At 42.4% G+C, this 23817-nt stretch overlaps 1 long non-coding RNA gene across 4 annotated transcripts in view; it reads right to left on the bottom strand.

The window, feature by feature from the left end:
- Positions 1-3895: 3895 nt before the first annotated feature.
- Positions 3896-23817, bottom strand: part of LOC137519666 (uncharacterized) — a 187603-nt gene continuing 167681 nt past the window's right edge. For all 4 annotated transcript variants that reach the window (XR_011021071.1, XR_011021070.1, XR_011021069.1 and 1 more), the window contains 2 exons: positions 4267-4451; positions 3896-4161 (listed from right to left, as the gene is read on the bottom strand). This is a non-coding gene — a long non-coding RNA (uncharacterized lncRNA). The remainder of the gene's footprint in view (positions 4162-4266; positions 4452-23817) is intronic.

Genomic DNA, 23817 nt, shown 5'->3' with positions numbered 1-23817 from the left:
TGCGCTTTGCCTTGACAAAATAAAAGCCATCCTAGATGACTCACTTCCGCAATTTGAAAAAAATTGGAAACCTTACTTCACATACTACTCCTATTGGCGTCCGGCCTCACTTACAACAGTATAAATTATTGTACCTGCCGTATACGCTCCTTATGACCTCTTGCTGCTCTACTCTGGGGTTGTAGCGTCTCGGCAGATGGATACTCTCCTCTCACTCTTCCTTCTCCCTTTGTTCTTTCTCTCTTTCCTACTCCTTTCCCTTTCCTCCCAGCTGGTTCTGTCCCATCTGACTCTTCACGTTTGTAGCTTCCTATCTAGTCAGCTGACTTGTTCCTCTGCTAGTGTTATCACTAATCTTTATGTTCCCCTGACTGTATATGGAAATATGAGGTACATGCAGTCTTAAGCGTACAAACCACCGAACTTGCACTGTGGTTCTTCCATAGTTCGTTTGTTCAGCTAAATGTTGACTGTTTGAGGTTTCAGTAAATGTTGCTTCGTGCTGCTGGCACCTACTCTTTATGAATGTGTAATTCCCTCTGCTTTTGCAGATTTTGTGTACCTTGTGCAATTTCATTTTATATATTACATTTATACTTGTTACTGCACCAAGTTGTAAACATGTTTATCTTTTATATTGAAAACTAATAAAAACTTTTGTGACGACAAATTCAAATTTTCAAGATTATATTCATTACTTTTGGACCTGCATTATAAAATTAAAAACTCATGCAAGACCCCTGCCTTGGCTGTTTTTTCTGTTCAGAATGTAAGACATAGAAATCCCACTTTCTGTGAACTACAAGTGCCAGTATAGTGTTTGACACGAGCTACTGACCATCTCTTGTGCATAATGCTAAGGGCCCTTTTCCCACTAGGTAATGCAAGAGCACTCACACTACATTGCGATCGTGTTACCTTTTATTTCCACTACCGTGATTGTCCCGCAAATACAGTACGATCTGTTAAGTATGAGTGCAGACGCACCGCACATCGAATAGGCTGGCGATTGCGATTCGGGAAAAATCTAATTGCAGTAGCGGAAAAGCAGCACAAAGATTTACATGTTAATTGATTGCAGTGCTGTTGTGATCGGAACAACATCCACGATCCGCTTTTTGAAGCAGGTTGAAGCCTAGTGTAAAAGGACCCTAAATGTGAATGAAGTGGGTGGTAAAATGTCCAGCTACGGCACAAATATTCCAGATTTTCCGTGCTTTTCTTTTGTCACTACTTCTGCCATGACAGCCTCGTAGGTTTTTTTGACTGTACTGGCCTCTATTATTGGTAGTCACATGGTCACTCCAGTATGACCCACCCTCCATCTAAGCCTAAAGGGGGGTAAGACAAAATGTATTGTGCACTAGCAAGTACATTTAAAAATGTATTCTCTCCACCACTTTTCTTTTCTATACTATATCTTTTATAATATTAATTATAATCTGTTCTAGCTAGAAGGTGTTTGTATAAGGGAGCAGACTTTGCTTCACCCTCCATGGACTCCTTTGCTGCAAGCAGTATTTGGTTTCTCATAGAACACTTCCCCAGTTGGGCAGCACACTGGTGCAGTGGGTAGTTCTCGTGCCTTGCATCACTAGAGTACCAAGTTTGAATCTGGATACTAAATAAAACAGACTGATAAGTTAAATGGTTCAACCTCACTAAACTGAGCTCAGATATAGGGATTACATCATAAGCTCCTCAAACAAACAGTCGGGGACATGACTATATACTCTGTACAGTGCTGCAGAAGACATAAGCAAAATAACAAGCTGAGCTTTTGCCTTTTGCCACATGTATTAAGCTGAAGACTCACCTCACGAGTCACGACCAAGGAAGAGCGACGCCCCATGTCGACCAGCGCTCCCAGATACATCTTCCTGGTGGCGAGTTTACGCGACGTCATGCGATGGCAAACAATGGGCATGAACAAGAGTTCAAGCGATCGCAGTACTTTGCGCAGGAGTCGTCATGGATCTTAAGGATCCGTACGTCGCTAAACGTCATTCAGGTAATTGCGCGCCAGTACATATGTTGCGAGATCATGGAAACGATTGCTCAAAAATCACCAGTCGCGGGAGAAATCACAAAACTTCTGTTGTGGGTACGGGCCTTAATGCTAGGTACACACGATACGTTTTTGCGTTCGACAGATGTGTTCGATAGATAATTGACGTCATGTCCGATATTATTTTCGATCGTTTTGCCGCTCGATTTCTCCTAAAAGTGAATGGAAATTGATAAGAAAAGATAAGAGAATCGAGGGGGAAATCGAGCGGAAAAACAAATCAAAAATCAATCGAATGGAAAGTCGACCGAAAAAACGCATCGTGCGTACCCAGCATTATACTGCAGAGAAGGTTTAATTGGGGGTATAAAAGTATTTAATTAGTCAAAAACTATGCTATTGTTTTTTTTCACAAAAAAAGGATGGGTATCTGTTTGCAGGGCTAGCTTGCTGGAACTCTTTAGCTTCACTATAATGACAGGAACTGAAGTGAATTGTTCAGTGTTCTCTGTAAAGTGTTGTGGAATAGCATGATGGCCAGTAACACCTGCACAAAGGCCTATAGTGAAGTCCTCAAAGGTCTGCATCACCAAAAACACAACATAGTCATGTGATCTCTCCTACTACGTTCTGACAAAAGAGGTTATGTGTACGGCTTTCAGCAATGCTTTAGCTGGGAGGTTATTATGTAGATATGAACAAAGAATCACTTTTAAAAGATCAAAGGAATGAGTCATTTAGATTTGGAGGATAAGACATAAAGGGACACTCAGGTGAACAGAGCGCTGGACATCTGCAAAACCAAATGACAGTGCCATAAAACAAGCGCCTTTAAAATACATTCAGCAGCCCGGGAAATAGCCCTTTGATATTGCCAGCTGTAAGCAATCTCTAAGATCTTCCATATAAGATACTTTCTAATACCGGACAACTTCCTCAGTAGAACAGTTACAGAGTGTGTGCAAACAATGCAATATTATTATTATTATGTATTTATACAGAACTGACATCTTCAGAAACCCTTTACAGAGAACATAGTCTTGTCACCAATTGTCCCTCAGGGGGGCTCAAAATCTAATCTCTACTACCGGAGGGAAGTACAGTGATGTAGTCTAGCCTGGGTTTTCCAGTTCAAATCTCAGCCAGGTTTGTTTGTGCCCCCTTGTCTGCGTGGGTTTCCTCCGGGCACTCCGGTTTCCACCCACATCCCTAAAACATTCAGATAAGTTAATTGGCTTCCCCGTAACTTGGCTCTAGGCTACAATGGACACATGCCTGTTTTGGGGAATAGATTGTGAGCTCCTCTGAGGGACAGTTAAGGTACCCATACACTCGTCAGATTGGCAGCAGATAGATAAGAAATGCATCTGATGATCTATCTGAGGCGTTTTTAGAACATTTTTTACCAGGATAGAATTCCAATAGATTTCAGTTTGAAATCTATTGAAATTCGATCTGATGGCATTTTTTTGCCATCAGATTTCCATTAAGGCCAATGCAAACTGATAAGCAATCTCATCAGATCGACCTAAATTTTCCACCCTGCCAGTTCGATGGAAATCCATCGAAATCGATCGAAATCGGCCATCGATCGGTCGATTGGCCAACCGATTTTCAATCGATCAATCGAAGAATCGATCGGGATCGATCGGTCGGCTAGAAAATCGGCTGAGTGTATGGGCCCCTTTAGTGGCATTACTATACATACTCTTCAAAGCGCTGTGGAAGATTTTGGCACTATATAAATACTAAATAATAATAATACTATCTTAAATTAGAAAGGCAAAAAGCGTTCACAGCCAACAGGGCAACAGGACCATCAAAATGTATTTAAAAGAAACATAATCCTGCTTTGTAAACAAAGTACGTAACATATATCAATCAATACACAAGTAATTATGTATTTTAATGTTCAAAAAATTACATTTACATTTTAGTTTGCAGCCACTTATGCTTTTCCAGACATTGCAGATAATTCAAAATGTTTTTCCATGTAGCTACGTTTCATTGTAGCTGGTGAACACCACACGCAAAACCCTCTTTGCACACTCTCTAAGCACTTCATCCGCAGACTCTCCCAGTTACCCTTTTCTCTACAGGTGCTCAATTAGCTTAGCTACTGTAGAAGGGGTACCAGAGGTATCTTATCTGACCTAAAGGTGAAAAACACAAAAGAAGATTAAAAATGTGAGCCCCATAAGTATGTACTGTATAGTATTTTAATTGCACCTTGGAAAATGAATCTCAGTTTTACTTACAGGACATAGTTGCCAGTTTTGTGACTTATATGTAGGCGTTGGGGAACATTAAATCATCCCCACACAGGTGCAGGCGTGGGCACATTTAGTTTGGGTAAGCATTTTCCTACAACAAGAAAGAGAAGGAGGGGAGTTTTGTAGGAAACCTCGGTGAAGTGTTGGGGATGTGGTCAATTCCCACTTATCTGCCAATAAAGACAAAAAAAAGGCATTTTTTAAAAACATTTTATTTCAGAAAATCTTACAAATCAAACATTTCAGGAAAGGGAAAATGCCAAACACTGAGAAACATAAACAGTGACACTTCCAAAATGTGAACAATTGATAAAGAGAACAGACAGCTCCCCGATACCCCCTCCCCCCCTTTCTTAACACACACACTATACACACACTATACACACACTATACACACACACACACACACACACGCTATCTCTGACATCTCTAATATTTGCATCCAGGCATACACCACCCAGGTACCATGTTGGACCGATGGCATTTCCTCCAATTTTAAGTTTGCCTAATTTGCCTTGGAGATCTCTCTCAGCGTATCACTCCGTATATTGAAAAGTGGTTAAAATATGCCTTCTTCCGTTGTAAAAGTACAGATGGTGAATTTATCCCATGTCTAGAAGAGGTTTTTTTGTCATGCTATCTGTATGCAATCGTGTCTCGAGCTTTTCCTGATGAAACATATGCAGCAGCTACTCCTTAAAGGGAACCTAAACTGAGAGGGATATGGATTTTTCCTTTTAAACAATACCAGTTGCTTGGCAGCCCTGCTAATCTCTTTGGCTGCAGTAGTTGCTGAATCACACACATGAAACAAGCATGCAGCTAATCCAGACTGACTTCAGTCAGAGCACCTGATCTGCATACTTGTTCAGGGGCTGTGGATGAAAGTATCAGAGACACAGGAACAGGAGGATAGTCAGGCAACTGGTATTATTTTAAAAGGAAAAATCCATATTCTTCTCAGTTTAGGTTCCCTTTAAGATCCCAAGTAGTATGTGTGCTTTGATAAATTCACTTGTTATATATCACTTTTCGAGCAGCAATAAGCATTAAAGTGAACCTTAAACCTGGGGAGAAAACAGTTTCACTTACCTGGAGCTTCCCCAAACCCCCTGCAGTCGTCCCGTTGCCTTTGCAGCTCCTCGAGTGTCCTCCGGTCCCCCGCCGCGGCTTAGTTTCATTTTTGGCTGACTGACAGTCAGCCCCTGGCAACACATCCTCTTCTTCGCCTTCCCCGCCATCAAGCACATCATGTGCAGTGGAAGTACGCTTGTGCTTGTGCATGACTTGCTTGACTGCGGGGAAGGTGAAGAAGAGGACGTGTTGCCGGGGGCCAACTGTTATGGCCCATACTCACGGGCTACAATTGTTGCCGCAACATGCGGCGCGCGCGTGTTGCGGCAACAGGTCGCCCGTGAGTATGCGCCGTTGCACGGGCGCGCACCCCGAACTGTCGCTCGTCGCTGATGTCGCCAGGCGATTGAACTGCTCAATCGCCTGGCAACAGTTGCCGCCGCAATTCCGCCGCAACTGTCGCTAGTCCACGTTAGTACGCAGACTAGCGACAGCAACCTCCATTGAGGAATACGGAGCTTCCAGCGGGGGGAGGAAGAACGTCGGCGACAGCTTCCGTCGCGCCGCTGGTCCCTCTTCCGCATGTGTACGGAGGAGCTGTCGCCGGCCTGTAACCACACGCTCACGTGTGCTGGCGACAGGCCCAAAAAGTTGCCCGTGAGTATGGGCCATTAGTCGGACGAAAATGAAACTAAGCCACAGCGGGGGACCAAAAGACACTCGAGGACTGGAGCTGCGAGGGCACAGGAGGGCTGTAGGGGGTAAGTGAAACTCCCCCCCCCCCGAGGTTAAGGTTCACTTTAAGTGTGCCAATGGAGGGATAGATTTTCTGCTTTTACCAGAATTCACATCAGAAGGGGTTTCATAGTAATTAAATAGATATAGCTGGACATATGGGATATCACATTTACATACTTTGGTAATGTATTGCTGTACCTTATTCCAATATAACTGTATCATCACACAATCCCACAAACAGTGGAACAATGTGGCCTCAGGGGCCTTGCATTTTGGACAACAGGGTTCATAATGGGGTGGAGGAGTTCATATAGGCTAGCTTGCCTGGAGATTTTAAAATAAATTATTGTCTACTTATATACGACTCATTGGCTGGTCACTTTACACTTGAGGGTGGTAACCACCAACCCCCCTCCTTTTAAATTGTTTCTTAAATATTTTACTCTAATTTGGCGCCTCTGTTACTCCTCATTTTTCATTGATCTAGTCCACCCTTGGTGGAGGGGTGTATCCCCGTTTTTTCCTGTCTACAGAGAGCGACTTCTTAAACCTGAGTGGGGTCAGGTTATAATTCTCCCCACCTGCATTTCCAGTGGTTGCCTTAGTGGTAACCCAGACTTGTGAGTATATTACTCGTTGTTGTTTTGTCTTGTTCCATTTACCAAGACGTACTGCACTATATTGGGCTCTCGGTTTCATATCTTTACATTTTTTCATGCTTTTCTCCTATGTTGCTGTCACTTACAGTAGGTAGTAGAAATCTGACATTACTGACAGGTTTTGAGTTAGTCCATCTCTTCATGGGGGATTCACAGCATGACCTTTATTCTTTATAAACCCTTTCCCTGAAAAAGATTTATAGGAACATGCTGGCCAGCCTCCCTGCTCGCTGCACACTTATTTGGCAGTTGGATGGAGCAACTGCCATTCATTAAGTGCTTTTAAAAATAAAGAATACCCCAAGAACCCCCCATGAGAAGTTGGGTTAGTCCAAAATCTGTCGGTAATGTTAGATTTCTACTACTTACTGTAAGTGACAGCAACATAGGTGAAAAGTAATTTAAGGAACATTTTACTCTGGAAGAAACATACTTCTTATATGTATATGTATATGTTTACATGTATTTTCAATTTTAAGATTTTCGCGACAGAGGTACTTTAAGGTTCCCTTTACAGTACATAGATTTAGAGAAATCCTTCCATTTAGTGTCAATTTTCTTGCAAAGAAAGTTGATATATTACCAGTGTCTTAATGTATTCCATTCCATTCATCAGGTGACCCCAGAAGACATGATTCTGTGATATTAGGAAATGTGTACTTTCACAAGACAAGAATTCAGTAAAATTTTGTTGGATTTAATTAGCAACATTATTGCATTAGGTCTTATCAGTTTGGTAGGGTAGAATTGGCCCGATCCCTTACTAGAATTTAAAGCGGAATATAACCCTGCATTTCAACTTTGCTCTAAAACATTATTTACAGTATATTATATGCAACCAGCATTTTTTTTTTACTAGACCAGCATTGAAAGGGTTACACAGAGCTTTAAAGTTCCTGGAGAGAACTGCAGACACATCCGAAGCTTACATAGATACATTTTGTTTACATAAATGTATCTAAGTGTGGAATGTGACTCACTCTCTCTGACTGAGAAGGAGCTGGAGGACAGCCAAAGAGTGTGTAACATTTATCACTTGTTACATTCTATTTAATTAAATGTATCTATCTGAACTTCTGCGTATCTCTCCACGGAACTTTAAAGCTCTGTGTTTAACCCTTCCAATGCTGGTCTGGTAAAAAAAAAAGCTGGTTGCATATAATATGCTGTAAATAATGTTTTAGAGCAAAGTTGAAATGCAGGGTTATATTCCGCTTTAACACAATGGGTTCTTGATTATTATTCAGACCTTTGTACAGTTTTGTTAAATAAATCAGGTTCTAAGTTTCTTGTTCTGTTTTTTTTTCCCCACCATGATGCAAATTGTCAGCCAGTCAAAAAGGGTGCCAAATGTGCACCAAATTGACTTGTCCTGCACCAGCCTGTGTTACAAGTGTATTTATTCTTCAAATGGTAGAAGCATCAACATACAGTGTGGTCCTTTGTCAGAGGTGCCAAGGTAGATGGGTAGAAGAAGCAGTGGCACTGAACAGCTAATAGCTGTTTTGTGTGCTGAAAAGACACTTGATCACAGCATTTGGCAGTATTCCCCTCCCCCTCCATGGAGCATGACTGTGTATGCATGTTTTTTTTTGTGGGGGGAGTTACTGGCGATTGGCCTACAGCACCAAATAGGTCAAAATCGGCCCTGTATTCCAACTTCTCTCAGATGAAGGATCAGTAGTCTGCTGTGGCTAACATTTTATGCCAGTATTTTACTCTGATATAAGACAGCATTGAGGATTTCCATCTGCTGCCTGCCCTCCCTTCTCACTAATAATAATTATGTACGATTGTGCAATCTAAATATGCATATTTATTTAAAGATCCGTTGTATTCCATTTCCTATTCCACCACCGTCTAATGTCTGTAGAGGCAGCTTGCAGTTTGCTACGTATCTCTGGAGAAGAAGCAGTAGCGACGGTAGCCATGGTAATGAGGCCTCATCAGCAACAGACATTTCCACATATTGTCCTAATACAGTATCTGTAATCATCTCAGAAAACGGAAAAGACATTTGTGATAACCAGAAGTCAATGAAGAAAGAGAGGCAAATAAAGAACATCAAATTGAAATGGTTCATCAGACAATCTAATTTGCAGAGAACTGCACTTGTCAGGCTCTACCATAAACTTTTTTTTAGATAAGAAATGATGTGAGAAAGCATGTCCATCTTGTTTTGTGATAGCAGATACAGCAATCTCTAGCAATACAATTTACCATCTACTCTGCTGGAGTCTTTTGTAAACAGCGCCGAGATTATAAATGTCTCCTGGCAGAAAAACTGTGCTAGGCCACATTTCTACACACAGGGGCTAGATTATTTTTTTTCCTTGGTTTCATATTGATGTGCCCCGGGTTTGCGAAATCTTTTATTTTATTATGTATATTTGCAATTATGGTTCAAAAATCTGAAGTTGTTGCATAGGTCAAACTATGACATACTGTAGAGAGCTATTTTTCCCCAACGGAAATTATAGCTGAAAAAAAGAAAGAAATAATAAAGTGTAAAATAAATAAACTGCCAGTGCACATGCTACCTAATGTGTTGAAGTCCCAGTGAAACAGAATCAGCATCAATAATCCAGGGATGGTCGTAGTCAGCAAACTTCGCTACGCTGGAACTACGCGAAGATTTATGCAATTACGCTTCGCCAAACTACGGCTCCGAAATCAAATATTCGCTTCGTATGCATTTCGTAGACTACGCGTTAGAATACGCAATTACGCGTAGTGCGAAGCGTAGTGTATGCGGATGCTTATGCCCGCATGCAGAAAATTTTACGCATTAATTCCTCTTTAAATGCTTATACCAGTAACTCTTCTATGCGTACATTCCCCTTTCCAATACGTAAATTTGTAAGCATACAATCGCGCGCAGAAAATTAGACGCGAGTAAAGCATTCGTAGTTCACTACGCAACATACATATTAACTACGCATAGTGGGCGTAAGCTACGCATAACAGTACTTCACTACGCTTAAATTCGTAAGCGTAGTTTTGAAACTTCACCTACGAACTACGATTCGTAGATGCGAACTACGATGCGTAAATTCACACTGGCGTAGTTTCTGCTCATCCCTGAAATAATCCATAATATCAAATTAAGTCAAATGAGTGATGGCATTGGACCAGTCCATTTCACGTTCTAGCAAACCCTTCCTCAAGCAGCAAGAAATATTTATGGAAAAGGCTCAGGAGCGTGCATAAGAAAAATGAATAAAATAAACAATATCAGGATAATATTCTCCTATACCAAACCGAAATATGGCCGAGTAAAATAACAGACTAAAAGGACCTTTGAAAAGTATAGCGGGCTATAGTATTTACTACTGTACATGCATTTACTGTAGTTATATTTTATACAAACAATATGGTGTGGGACTGCTTTTTTAGCTTTTGTATTTGCACTCTTTCATTTGTATGCAATTATTGATTTGCACGCAATCTGTGCGTAAGAACTATAACCCATATAATCTTCATCCCAATCAGTAGCCGATACCCCCTTTCCCACAATAAATATTTACCTTTTCTCAGATACATCACTACTGTGGCTGATATTGAGATTACTCCTCCCACAGTGTGATGGCCATGGCAATTTCCTGTCTGTGAGCCTTGTTGCATTGTGGGAGATAATGGCTGTTGCAAACTGCCAAGCAAACAGTATTTCCCTCTGTCTACCTTCTCACATTGGCCGTAGTAGCCCAGCCACCGTGTGTTTTGGCTGGCCAGACCCCAAAGTGCCAAGACTTCGGGTTCTGGCAGTAACATACTGTATATATAATACTTGACTACACTGTAACTGTAACTGTAACGACACACTACAAGTTTTACATATAAAGCCATATCAACCCATATCTTGCACCGCTGAAGGTCAACACAGCCTGAAACAGCTATCTCCAAGTTTGAATATATGGCTAAAATGATAAGGATGTAGGCATGCAGGCACGATGTACACCAGATACTCAGGATACAATGCAGGGATGGAGCTGTCTGGAGTGGGTGTGTTAATGAGTTTCAAAGGGTAGGGACAGCATGACAGAAGGCTTTGGCTACAAAGGTTTTAGGTGAACTCTGGGGGGATGACCAGGATGTATGCTTGTCTTTTCAATTATATAAAATAATGATTATACATATCCATTCACTGAGCTGAAATGATACATTTAGCTGAATATTTACAAATATTTTCTCTTTTAACCACTTAAGTACTAGCTGTCTCTGCCTTCTTAAAGGGGAACTTCAGCCTAAACAAACATACTGTTATTAAGTTACATTAGTTATGTTAATTAGAATAGATAGGTAATGTAATCTTTTACCCACCCTGTTTTAAAAGAACAGGCAAATGTTTGTGATTCATGGGGGCTGCCATCTTTGTCATGGGGGCAGCCATCTTTTTGGTTGAAAGGAGACGACAGGGAGCATAAGACACAGTTCCAACTGTCCTGTGTCCTGATAACCCCTCCTAGCTGCACACAATAGGCTTCAAATGTCAAATTAAAAATGTAAAAAAAAAAAATTGCACCAAAACAGCAGAACGAGAACAACAACATCAGACATCCCATCATGCTTTGCACAGCATAAGGAGAAAACTGCCCGGGCAGTTTTCTTCTGTGCAGCTAAAAATGAGGCTTGTATAAGAGAAACAAAGTTCTGATGCTGTGAAGCTGTTAAAGAAACACCAAGCCTTTTCAGTGCTGCTGAGTCGATTTTTAGTCTGGAGGTTCACTTTAAGGACCAGAGAGAGCTGGAACCAGAAACCGCAGTATACTGATGAATCACCACACATACCCACCGCAACCGCCATCCATGCCGCACACCGGGAACCACAGGCCACCCACTCTGCCATCTCTATGACGGCAGAGTTCCAATGAGCCGGTCAGGAGCCGCTTTCATTGGCTCCTGGCCGTATCTATCAATGTAAGCCAATGGCAGTTGCCATTGGCCGTATCTATCAATGTAAGCCAAGGGTCAGGAGCCAATGAAATCAGGTGGGGAGACAGTGACGTGATCGGCGAGAGTGAGGAGTACGCACAGCGGCGGTGATTTGAAATCTATGCCCTGACAGCCACAACAGCATCAAAACAGGGCGTAGATTTCAACTAGCGTCATCCTTAAATGGTTAAGAAGTTTATATTTAGAATTTTTCTCAGTTAAGCGTGTAAAACGGCAACCCTTGTGTATTGTGCCACCACTGTATTGTTGCTCATTCCCCTCTGGAATCCAGTACTAAACTATTTGGTGTACCATAAGTGGATCTATAATTCTTCACTACAGATAGCACTTTAGTCTGCAAAGCCAAAAGGCAAATGTCTGCTGTGATGTCAGAATGACTAACTTGTATGCACAGACATTTCTGAAGACAATTTCTTCTCTAGCCACATTCAAAGATTTCTAAATTTATGATCCCCGTTAGCAGTACATGTACATTACTGAAAATACCTTCAGTCTGCTCAGGGAAGTCACTTTGCAGTTATTGCTGGCCTCCAGCCATAATCCCTTTAAGATGGATCAAAGAAACTATCATTGAGACTTACTCACTACAGAGCCACTAACATTTAAATAGGTTGATCTAAGCATTCCTGTTAGTATACACAAATATATATTCATGCCCAGCCATTGTCTTGACACAGACCTCATCTCTTTCTTGCAGTTTCCCACTTCCAAGAAACCCAACTGATGGAATCTGTTAGGCCCGGTTCACATTAGCGTTCCCTGTCCGGATTTTTCTGATCTGATCCGGACCGTATACTGTACAAACGGAACGTACGTTCCGCATAGCAATGCAAAGTCTATGCGGACGTTCACACGTGTCCGTTCCGTACAGTACGGAGCCGGACTGGTTCCGGACTCCGGACACTTTTCCAACATGCGCTATTTTTTGGGTCCGGATCTCCGGCCCACGCACCCGGACCGGAGCTGGACCTGAGCCTGACAGCACCATCCGGAACACAGAAACCAATGGGGAACGGAAGGCACAGAACACATTGCCTACAAAAACCTGACGTTCTACCCCACTTCCTATGCGTATCCAAGCGGCCATTTCGGATGGGGACACATTGGCCAAGCATGTCTGGAGTGGAGCAGCAGTGACAGACGTGCTGGAGCTGTTTGGCAGAATGTCGGAGGTGGAGGTGAGGCCTACAGCGGAGGAACCTGATTCTACAGGTGCACCGGGTGCACCTTCTGCTGACCCCAACATTTTTTTATTTCAATTTCACTATTTTTTGCCCACGGATCCGGATGGCAGCCTGATGCATGCCTGATACAAACGGACCGGATCCGAATCGGATCCGGATCCGAACTGTACGGTTCTGATCAGGATCAGGTCCTGATCCGATCAGGATCCGATCAGGATCCGGTCCGTTTACTTGCCAAAACGCAAGTGTGAACGGGGCCTAAGATATTCAAACCAAATCAATTACTTCCAAAATGCTTCTAACCATAGCTATAAAATACAGAACACAATGACACATGAAAGTAGGTGAGGTGACATCATACAAAATATCTACATGGACTTTTCTTTTTGAGGCCATTCACTGTGGTCATTTGGGCCAAGGTGACTTGTATTGGCTGATGGTAATATTAGTTAGGGAGATGGCAGGACAACTTTCAATATTCAGCAATTAATAAATGCATCCATAGATGGATACAAGATGTTTCTTATGCTGAAACCAGGATAATTAACATAAAAGGGGGTACCCTGAATAATTGACTGCGTTCTACTATATGTCATTATGGTGCCTCTCTCACCTTACACGGAGGCAATACAGATAACACTGCAGTACGATAACCTGTGCCCCAGGTGTCTGATTTGTATACCTATTTATCTTGTTCAGAATAATTTATCAAGACCATAAACACTGGAAGCAGGAGATGTTACCACCCCCCCTCCCTCCCCCACCCCCAATAAGTTTGAATAGGAGAAGCAGTAAATTACTTACCCTTCCTAAAGAACAGCAATTTATACGACTCTATAGCAATTCAAAATTGTTTATTGCACAAGAATACGGTATGGCAATGCATTTTGTAGGCTTTACCGGCTTCTTCAGGACAGTAGCACCCACACAAAAAGCCGAGTGTGGCTGCTAGTGATTCAGTACGAGGGCCTCCAGGCTCATTTGTATGACAAGTATACAAATAATTAGGCTGTTTTCATTTTTTTTCTGCCTAAAAGAGTTAACATGCAGGTATACAAGCAACAGTTTCTTTCCAGTTGGGGCCCAGTTGGACCCTCACTGATAAGGAATAACAGCCATAAAACTCATTCCTGTCAGAGAACAGTTTCTGAGTACAGGGGTTAGAGGAAAAAAAGTTCAATAGTTCAAACATTTTAGCTCTGGGACGCAGAAAAACACTACGAATAAGCAGAGACAATTATACATTTAACCCCTTGCCGACCATGTAACGCCGATTGGCGTGAACGCGGCGGTAGCCCCAGGACCGCCCCACGCCAATTGACATGAAGTCCTGGGGCGGGGTCTTGCAGGAGATTGCACGCCGTTGCGCATGCATCTCCGCTTGAATGACGGAGCTCTGCTCCACCATCAGTCTCCCAGTGGCGATTGCCGCTAGGAGACTGTTAGACGGCGAAACCGCTGTCTATTTACTGTGCACAGCGCTGCAATGTACGACAGCGCTGTACTGGGGACAGCAGTGTCACTCGGCTGTCCCCCTGGGCGGCAGAAAAGCAATCCGATGTCATAGCCGATCGTGCTGATTGGCTGGCGAGGGGAGGGAGGGTGGTTTCGAAAAAGAAAGAAAAAATAGCTAAATTAATTGTAAAAATAAACAAATCATATTTGTGAAAAAATAAATAAACATTGGGGGAGCGATCACAGTCCACCAACAGAAAGCTCTGTTGGTGGGCAGAAAAGGGAGGGGGAAATCACTTGTTTGCTGAGTTGTATGGCCCTGTAGCGAACCCTTAAAGCTGCAGTGGCCTAATTTTGTAAAAAATGGCCTGGTCACTAGGGGTGTTTAAGCCCTTGGTCCTTAAGAGGTTAATCTACTTTTTACATTTTTAAATATAAATAAAACTGTGGGATATCTTTTAAAAAGTAATTTAGGAGTAGAAGGATAGATACCATTGATTATCTTTTCAGTTTATTTTCACCTTGGGTTTACTTTAATATATATATTGCACTTCTAATTTTTTTTCTCTTCTTTAAACACAAGGAGTACCTTTCTTTATACTTTCTAGAGTTTTTTCAACCTCTTAGAAAACATCTTGGTTTGCAGATTGGAGAGTTTGTTTTTAAGAGGTGTAGCTTTTAGCGCAGGTCACTGGGTGATAATTATAGGCAAGATCCATGTCATTGGGTCTTGTTACTTTACAGTGTAATGTTATGACTAGACCATGTAAGGAACCCCATCCAGCACTGATTACCAAACAGAGAAGCCTACAGTGATACATATTGTTCCTGTGACCACACAGGTGCAGATAAATGTGTGTTTGAGGACCCCTACACCTCTTCTTAGTGACATATAAATTAGTAACTTCATTACCTGAAGGTAACAACTTTTAGAGATTGGAAGTAGATTAAAGAGGCACTGTAGTGACATACAGTAGAATGCAGCAGTACATTTTCCGGCACACTCACTTTTACGTTAGTCTTCCTGCTTTCAGCATAAGAAACGCTTCCTATGCCTATTCATCGCTGTTTTTTGAATGTAGCCCTGCCTGCCCAGTGATGTTTAGCCTAGGCTTATTAGCTATGCGGAATGTTTTAGGAGTATAGTAATAATAATTGCTTACTTAAAGCAGAAACAAACTCTTGCACAGCACACAATGAAAAGACTTTATTCAACATATAGTTGCTGAAGAAATTAACTTCTCTGTGTTTGTTTAGGCAGATAAACCTGTCTAATTAGTTCTCATGAGCAACTGTGAATAGACTGCAGGAGAACTCATGGAAGCCCATTCCAGGGCCTTCTGCAAAAGTGAAAACGAGTAAAAATTTGTTTTTTTTTTATGATTTTCATAAAGTGTAAGGATTTATTTTTCCCCCTAAAGGTTTTCATGCAGTGACTAATCTTTTAGAGCAGAGAGGAAGTTATGAGTTTAGTTCCACATTAATTAGTGTAATTTATTGCGCGATAAGAGGCCTTTGCTTGCTCTCTTCATCTGTCATCCTCCTTTCCCACTTCTAGTCTGTGCTCCAAATTGGAAGTAGTTTTAAGTTATGGCCCTCGGCTTAGTATTTATGATGACGGGATCCTCAGCAGCGTCAGCCATCACTGCAGGTTTCTTTCATGAAGAACTGGGCCATCACTGCTGAACCTTCGCCTCCCTCTGTCCCCCTCCCCCTGATGTCTCCTTAGGGATGATAGCTGATTGCCAAGTGCGACTGGTGGTGCCATAGTATGGCAGCCTCGGCTCTTGGCTTTCGGACATTATCCCCCCCCCCCATCTTTCCAGAACCTGTATGAGCCAAAATCAATACCGGGTACAACCCCCGTTTGTACTTGGTGAAATAGATGATTCTGTATCTGATTTACATTGCAGTTAGCAGTTTTGAATCCATTAGTAGAAAAATGTTACCAGACACGTTGAAGCTGTCAGCTTTTATTGTTGCACGTGTCCAGTGGCGTAGCTAAGGAGCTGTGGGCCCCAATGCAAGTCTTACAATGGGGCCCCTCAGGCACTCTATACATAACAATTGATACGGCGCACCAAAACCTGCCAATGGCAACTACAGTGTCAGAGGAGCAAGAAGGGGATGGGGAACAGCTTGTTAATGATTACAACTATTCAAAGCTATCTATAGAAGTGATTATTATGAGCACAGGATCAATAGAGAGCTAATACTGTAGTTGAGGGAGGGCCCTTCGGGGCCCCTCTGGCCCAAGGGCCCCGATGCGGTCGCTACCGCTGCACCCCCTATTGCTACGCCCCTGCACGTGTCCCTGTTGGAAAAATGTAATTCACTTTCCGTCCCTCTCCTGGGTGTCACAAGAGGCGGGAAGGAAGGGGATACTTCCTGGGGGGGGGGGGGGGGGGATTAACGACACATGGAAAGCAATGACAATCTTACAGTGGTTCTAATCCTTTCTCACTCAGGGCCATATCCTATTCAAGGTGATAAGTAGCTTGTAATAAGTAGCTTGCATATGTAAGCTACTTATCACCTTGCCAACGCACGAGGATTTCCAGAAAAATCCTATTGCTGGTCCCCTTCACATGATGGCCGATCGCTTAGGGAGCATTACTCCCATGTTACGGGGTTTTATGCTGTGGTGCTGTCCTTCACCTTCAGCACCACGGCCTTGATACCCTGAGATTCGCACACCCACCGAACATGCACCCCCCAGAGCTCCCTACCGGGCCACCGCACATTGCCAAAGCTCTCCACAGCTGCGTCAGTTACCCCACAGTAATTAACCTACCGCCGCTAAACACCCATTGCCTCTTGCCACAAGTCTCCCAATGCTGAACAGTATAATTGTCACTGTAATTACTGTCAAACGGAGCAAAGCATCTTTGAAGCTCCCGTCAAGGCTCCCCAGTGGTCCAACTTCAATGGTCCAGACAGTGGACCAATGGGAAGCCCCTGTGGGAGCTTCAAAGACGTAGGCTAATTACTGAGGGGTAACTGGCACAGCTGTGAGGGTGTTCAGCAATGTGCGGCGGCCCAACGGGAGCCCTGGGGTCTCTGGTGGTCTCCTTATTAATGGAGACCCCCCCCAGATGCAGCGGCAACAATGTGCGTTAGCTGGTTTAGAGATGTTCTTTGCAGGTCAAAGATAACGCTCGTGTCTGACGGGAAGCATAGTTTCTCGGCAGCATAAAAAATGTAATTGAATAGAGTATAAAGAACTCGCTGGGCGATAATATCACCCAATCAAGTTCTTTACCACCTGGGGGGTGATGCATGGGATAGGATTAGGTGATGTTCCCATTTTAAGAGTTCAGCAATAGGATATGGACCTCAATGTCAAAATGGAAAAAAAAATGTTTTGGGTGGAGTCTAAGCTGCTGTTCTTCAGTAAAACAATTGTGGTTATTTCAGAGGAGTCAGACTTAAAAGGATACCTGGTCTTGACATGCACTCGGGAGTTATGTTGTCTTTGGACTGATTTTGTATTTGTTCCTCAGAAGCTGCTGTCCTTGGCCTTTTTTTAGGGCACAAAGAAGAGGACTTCTGCCTGCACCTTAAATTGTGAGTGACGTTATCAAGGCCAGTTCCAAAGCACGAAATCTCTATCCAAAATCAATTGAAATGATAAATGTATTTGAACCATTTGCCGTGTCAAATTACAGGCACACAATGGAGATATTACAAGCTCTTTTTAAGAGAAACACCTTTACACGCTCGTGAGTCATGACACTTCAACAAAGACAACCGGTAATTAGTAAGCAATAAAGGCAACACATTCTCGGAACAGAAATTTATGGCAGAGAGGTGGGACCCTGTTGATGAAGCTGCAGGGTTTGAATGGCACCACATCCATCCAGGCTAGAAGTTGGCAAGGAATGCTGAATTCATTACTAAGAAAAGAAGCAGTGGTGCCAAAAATTTCATGTCTACCTGAGATCAAGATATAGAGATTCACAAAACGCGCACCTCGATGTAATGGGTCAATTATCATTTCTTCATTGTTGAGTAATAAACTCGTTCTCATTCTGGTTTTGTAGAAATAGCCCCTGACAGGCTATAGCAGCTTGGATCTTAAAGGGGAAATTCCTCTTCATTATACAATTGGCATGAACATGAATTGGTGCTTCACAAATCTTTTTTGCAATTTAATGTTATTAAAAATGATTTTTCTTCCATTAAAATTAAAAGCAGCAAAGCGTTTCCAAAACTATCAGTAAGCATAACTAATACATAACTCCTGGGGGAACGGGCCCTGGTTGTGGCCTCTTCCTCCTTCCTTCCCCGTTTTCCTACCTTCCTCCAAACTAGGAGTTTCCTCTCGCTGCTAACCCCCATCCCCCCCCCCCCCCCCTAATAAAACTTGCATAGTAATGCAGTGGAAATTCATGGGGCCCCCCAGCGAAACATTGATTGGGCCTCCCCAATGTTCACACCCCTTCCCTTGCCTCCCCTTGGGGCCTTTCACAGCCTTGGGGCCCATCTCACAGGGGTCATAAAACAAGTGTGGCCATCATGATCTTCACACCCATCTACACAATTGTATGCGCAAAAACACCAGATCTTAAGCATAGTCCCCTGTATCGGAGGAAGGGCAGGGTAATATTGCCCCCCCCCCTCCACAGCTCTGGGCCCCCTGCGATTGCAAGGGTTGTTCCCCCTAATTAGGCCCTTGTAGTAATGCATGGAGATGCACTTGTATTACCTGTTCCCATCCCCTAGATCTGCTCCTCTTCCATTTAGCCATCTACTCACATTGTACCCCATCCTGGTTTTCCTGTCTGACAGATGGGCAGGCCTGAAACTGAAGAAGGTAAAGCAGTACCAACTATATTGTAATTTTCTACCTTTAGGCTACTTTCCCACCAAGACGTTGCGTTTTAGGGGACGTTATGGTCGCATAACGTGCTCCTAACGCAACTCATGGTGGTGTTGAAGTTGGACGTCAGATTGAGCGCGCGTTATGCAGCTCTCAAAGCAGCCGCTCCAGGTAGTCCAGATCTTTTTAAGGATGCGGATCATTTGAATCGGATCATTGAAAAGGTCCGGATCTTTGAACCGAATCATTTGAATCATTTTACTAGGGAAGCAGACTGGGTGAAAGGATTAGCAGGACAGGACTTTCCCTGCACTGTACATTCTGTATGTTCCTGTTTCTTTCAGACAGACATCCACTGTGAACCGAATCTTTCATTTTGATGATCCGGATGATTCGACTCACAAAAAAGATCCAGATCAAGTGAACGACTCGTTCATGATCCGGACAACACTACAGTCCCACCACGAGTCTCCTCAGTGCAGTGAATATTAATTAGCCATGTGGCTGGCCTCGGAGGAGGAGGAGAGACCTCCTCCTCCAACATTACTGAGCATGTGCAAGCAGTCTAACATGGCTTAGCCCAGTATGACGTACAGCATGCAGCACTTTGTTTAAACGTGCTGCGTTACTATGTAAGGCAACGTGTGCACTGTGAAACAGCACATTGATTTTACAGTGCTGTGAGTTAGGCTGCGTTACTGGCTGCTGTAACGTGGGACTTTAACGTCCCACTGTGAAACCAGCCTTAAAGAGAATCTGTATTGTTAAAATCGCACAAACGTAAACATACCAGTGCGTTAGGGGACATCTCCTATTACCCTCTGTCACAATTTCGCCGCTCCCCGCCGCATTAAAAGTGGTTAAAAACAGTTTTAAAAAGTTTGTTTATAAACAAACAAAATGGCCACCAAAACAGGAAGTAGGTTGATGTACAGTATGTCCACACATACAAAATACATCAATACACAAGCAGGCTGTATACACCCTTCCTTTTGAATCTCAAGAGATCATTTGTGTGTTTCTTTCCCCCTGCATCTCTCATGCACTGAAGTTTCAGGCTGCTCTTTTCTTCCTGCAAACAGCTTTGCCCTTGTCTGAATTTCCTCAGTATGTGAAAGCCCAGCCAGCTCAGAAAACGATTTATCCAGCTTGTAAAAGATAAGAGAGCAGAGAGAAGCTGCACTAATCTAAATATCACACAGGCAGTGTGCAGAGAGGGGCCTGAAAGGGGGAGTTCATAGCAGAACCACAACACTGAAGAACTTGGCAGCCTTCCAGACACAGGCTGACAAGTCTGACAGGGGAAAGATACATTGATTTATTACAGAGACTGTGATAGTAGAAAGTGCTGCAGTAAGCCAGAACACACTAGAATAGCTTTTGGAACTTGTAGGATGATAAAAAACAGGATGCAATTTTTGTTACGGAGTCTCTTTAAGGAGGAGAAATGCAATGGAGGAAGCTACAGGAACATTGCTCATTATTTGGGGGGCATAGGGGCCACACTTGTAATGTGGTTAGTGGAGAGACATCACTAGTTATATAAGTCGGGAGAATGGTGACCGCACACTTGTTTGTTTGTTTGGGGCATCTTTAGAGCTTTTGAAGATGTGCAGAGCCTGAAAAGATTGCCGGGCCAACTCCCCCTTTGGATGCTGCCCCACTGCCTCACCGGTCTGGGTATGTTTATGCGACACATGATTTTTCAAATGTTTTGCAAATGTTTCTCATGTTGCTTCGTTAAAAGTATTAAAAAAAAGGATCAGCTACATTCAAGCAGTGGTGGGTGGCTGCTATCTTTCCTCTGCATTTGTAAGTGATCTAGCTTGGATCTCTGATGGCGATTACACTGACAGCGAATAAAAATGCACGCAAGTTAACTGATTGTTCTGCACTTTCTCTTACAGTTTGTGTACATGCACAGCGCTTTTGTTTGTTTTTAGACTATACAACAGATGAAACAATAATGCGTCCAGCAGTGCGTTGTGAAAAAGCTTTCAGCTGAAATACATAAACTGACCCATAGGGAACAATGGAATATTCCTTCACCTACTCACAGCAGCAAGCAGACCGCTACAAACCCCTAGGGATGGTCGGAAATGCCCATTTCCGATTCCGCAGAAATTACGATTTCTGCCAATGCCAATTTCCGTTTTTCCACTTTTCAGTTTTTACGGTTTCTGAATTTTTTTTGCTTTTCTGATTTTTCATTTTTTCTATTTGCGACTTTTGAGGAGTATTTTACTAGTAATTTTTTGCATCAGAGAATGAAAAAATGAAAAAAAAAAATCAGAAAAATGGAAGTCGGCAAAACGGAAAATCAGTCTCGTGATTGGTCTAAAATTACTTTGGTGATCACATTTTTGCTGAAAAATTCTGAATTCCTCGATTAGCCTAGTGCTTCCCAGTTCTGGGATTGGGTTAAAATTACCGAGTTGCGGTAAATCAGATTTCTGTGGAATTATGATTTCCGTTTTCCAATTTGCGAATTTTGATTGGAAGAAACCCTCTCATATCATGACGTTGCCTCAACCGGGCAGCAACATAGAAACATGTACAAATGCCCACAACACACTAGGGGCTTGATTCACTAAACCGTGATAACTCAAATATCACACCTTATCAAAGATATCACACCTTATCAAAGATTGCAACACCTTATCAAAGATATCACTCCTCATCAACGTTAACGTGCCTTATCAGAGTAGCATTGCGAGTGCTGCGAACTTATGCCTGCTAACTGGCAATGGCACTCGTCCTGCCCTGGGCCTGAGCCCTCGCTATGCTACACTCATAAGGCGTGTTACATTTGATAAGGTGTGATATCTTTGATAAGGTGTGATATCTTTGATAAGGTGTGATATTTGAGTTATCCCGGTTTAGTGAATCAAGCCCCAGATGTCAGTAAAATCCAGATTTCTTTATTGATGCATCCAAAGGACAGGCTACATTGCACATCATGTGTGCATTGCATTAGGATTGACTGTAGTTGATTCAGTGTAATCCAGCCTTCAGTGTACTCATTCTTCTGGCCTCTTTCATAAAGGAGGCAGCAAATTTCTTGCAAGATAATAAATATTTCACAAAAAAGCATAAATCTTTCTGCAAACTTAAAGATACACAGAGGTCAATAGTGTGAAATGCATCCTCTAAGGGCCAGTGAAATGCCAAATCAATTTTTATAAAGCAATTTTTAAACAAAAGAAAAATTGAGATTGATCCAAACGTAAAGTAATGAATCAAAAAGCATAGTAAAGCAGTTCATTTCCAATATAAAAATATGTAAACTAGGCAAATCCAGCATCACAGCGTCCGCTTTGAATACATAAAGACTATTGTACACATGCTAGAATGGTTCTTGGCTACTTGGAGCTGCCTCTCTCAAGGATCTACTGTAGCATGTGTAAAACTGCCCCAGATCTCCCCGGTGCTTTGGCCAGCAATCTACCAGGCAGATCACTGGCCCAGGACATTGTTCTGTCACTCACCCCAACAGGTCTGTTGTGTTTAGCACTATCAGCCCCCCTGCATAGCAGCAGTGATGTAATGATTCTGCTCAGCCTCTGCTGCACAGTGTCAACCAAGAGATTTTTGCTGAGCAACATTAGGTATATATAAGCATTAGGTTTGTAGTGTGTACGGGTGCGGGGGATAGTTTTAGGAATTAGCCAAGTAGTGTGTGCGGGTGGGGGGGGGGGTTAAGGTTAGGTGTCAGGTGGGAGGGTTCTGTGTGAGAGTAGGGTTAGGTTTGGCAACAGTAAAATATTGGTATTTAACACCGATATTTTACTATCTCCATTCCGGTTCACCCAAATTTCCAGGTGCCTTTACTGTACGTATGCGCCCTCATACATGTATATAAAGCTTATGGGACTGATTCACAAAACTTCTAGTTACATGGTTAGTATGGTTAAAAAAAAGACATCTGTCCATCAAGTTCAACCATAAAGAATAAAAATAAAAAACTAAAGAATGATTGGTACATTACTGTCCTGGACCCACGCATGTTATATCCCAATTGATCAAGAGGAAGGCAAGCAACACTTACACGACTTTAGCCAATTAGCCTTAAAAGGTAAAAAAAAAGCGTAGTAATAAATAAAATGTGTTAATAAATACACTGAAAATGATTGGACCTAGAACTGACTCTTGCGGGACACAGCTTCCCATTTATACCGTATATCATGATTTATCTCTCCTTATCTGTGTTATCTATTGAATTCCCTATCCTTACAGTGAGGGTGAAAAATTAGTAAGATGATATAATTCATGAAATAAGTTTTGTGACTCAACCAAAATGTCTTTTAACCTCAGATTTCCAAAGCTAATATATTAACACAGCAGTAATAATACTGTATCCTGTCTGCCTTCATCAACGTCAAATATTGAGGGGAATATTGTTTCTGATAAAATGACTACAACAATATTATTAACAGTAATAATAATAGCAGACTATCATTTGTCAGCTATTTTTAAAGTTGCAAATGTTTATAAGATTAATTTAGCACTAGTTATAAAGCAAGACTTATGGTCAAATATAGGAAAAGGAAAAAAAGAGTAGTTTCAGTAGGAACTAAGTCAGTCATGGTTAAATATCTGTTACCCTACAGAAATACAACAGCATAGCTAAGGTGCCTGAAGGAAACATTGT

Source organism: Hyperolius riggenbachi, chromosome 5 (assembly GCF_040937935.1).
Source record: "Hyperolius riggenbachi isolate aHypRig1 chromosome 5, aHypRig1.pri, whole genome shotgun sequence".
Lineage (NCBI taxonomy): Eukaryota > Metazoa > Chordata > Amphibia > Anura > Hyperoliidae > Hyperolius > Hyperolius riggenbachi.
The sequence above is the reverse complement of the archived record's forward strand: the minus strand, read 5'-3'. Positions and strand labels throughout refer to the sequence as shown.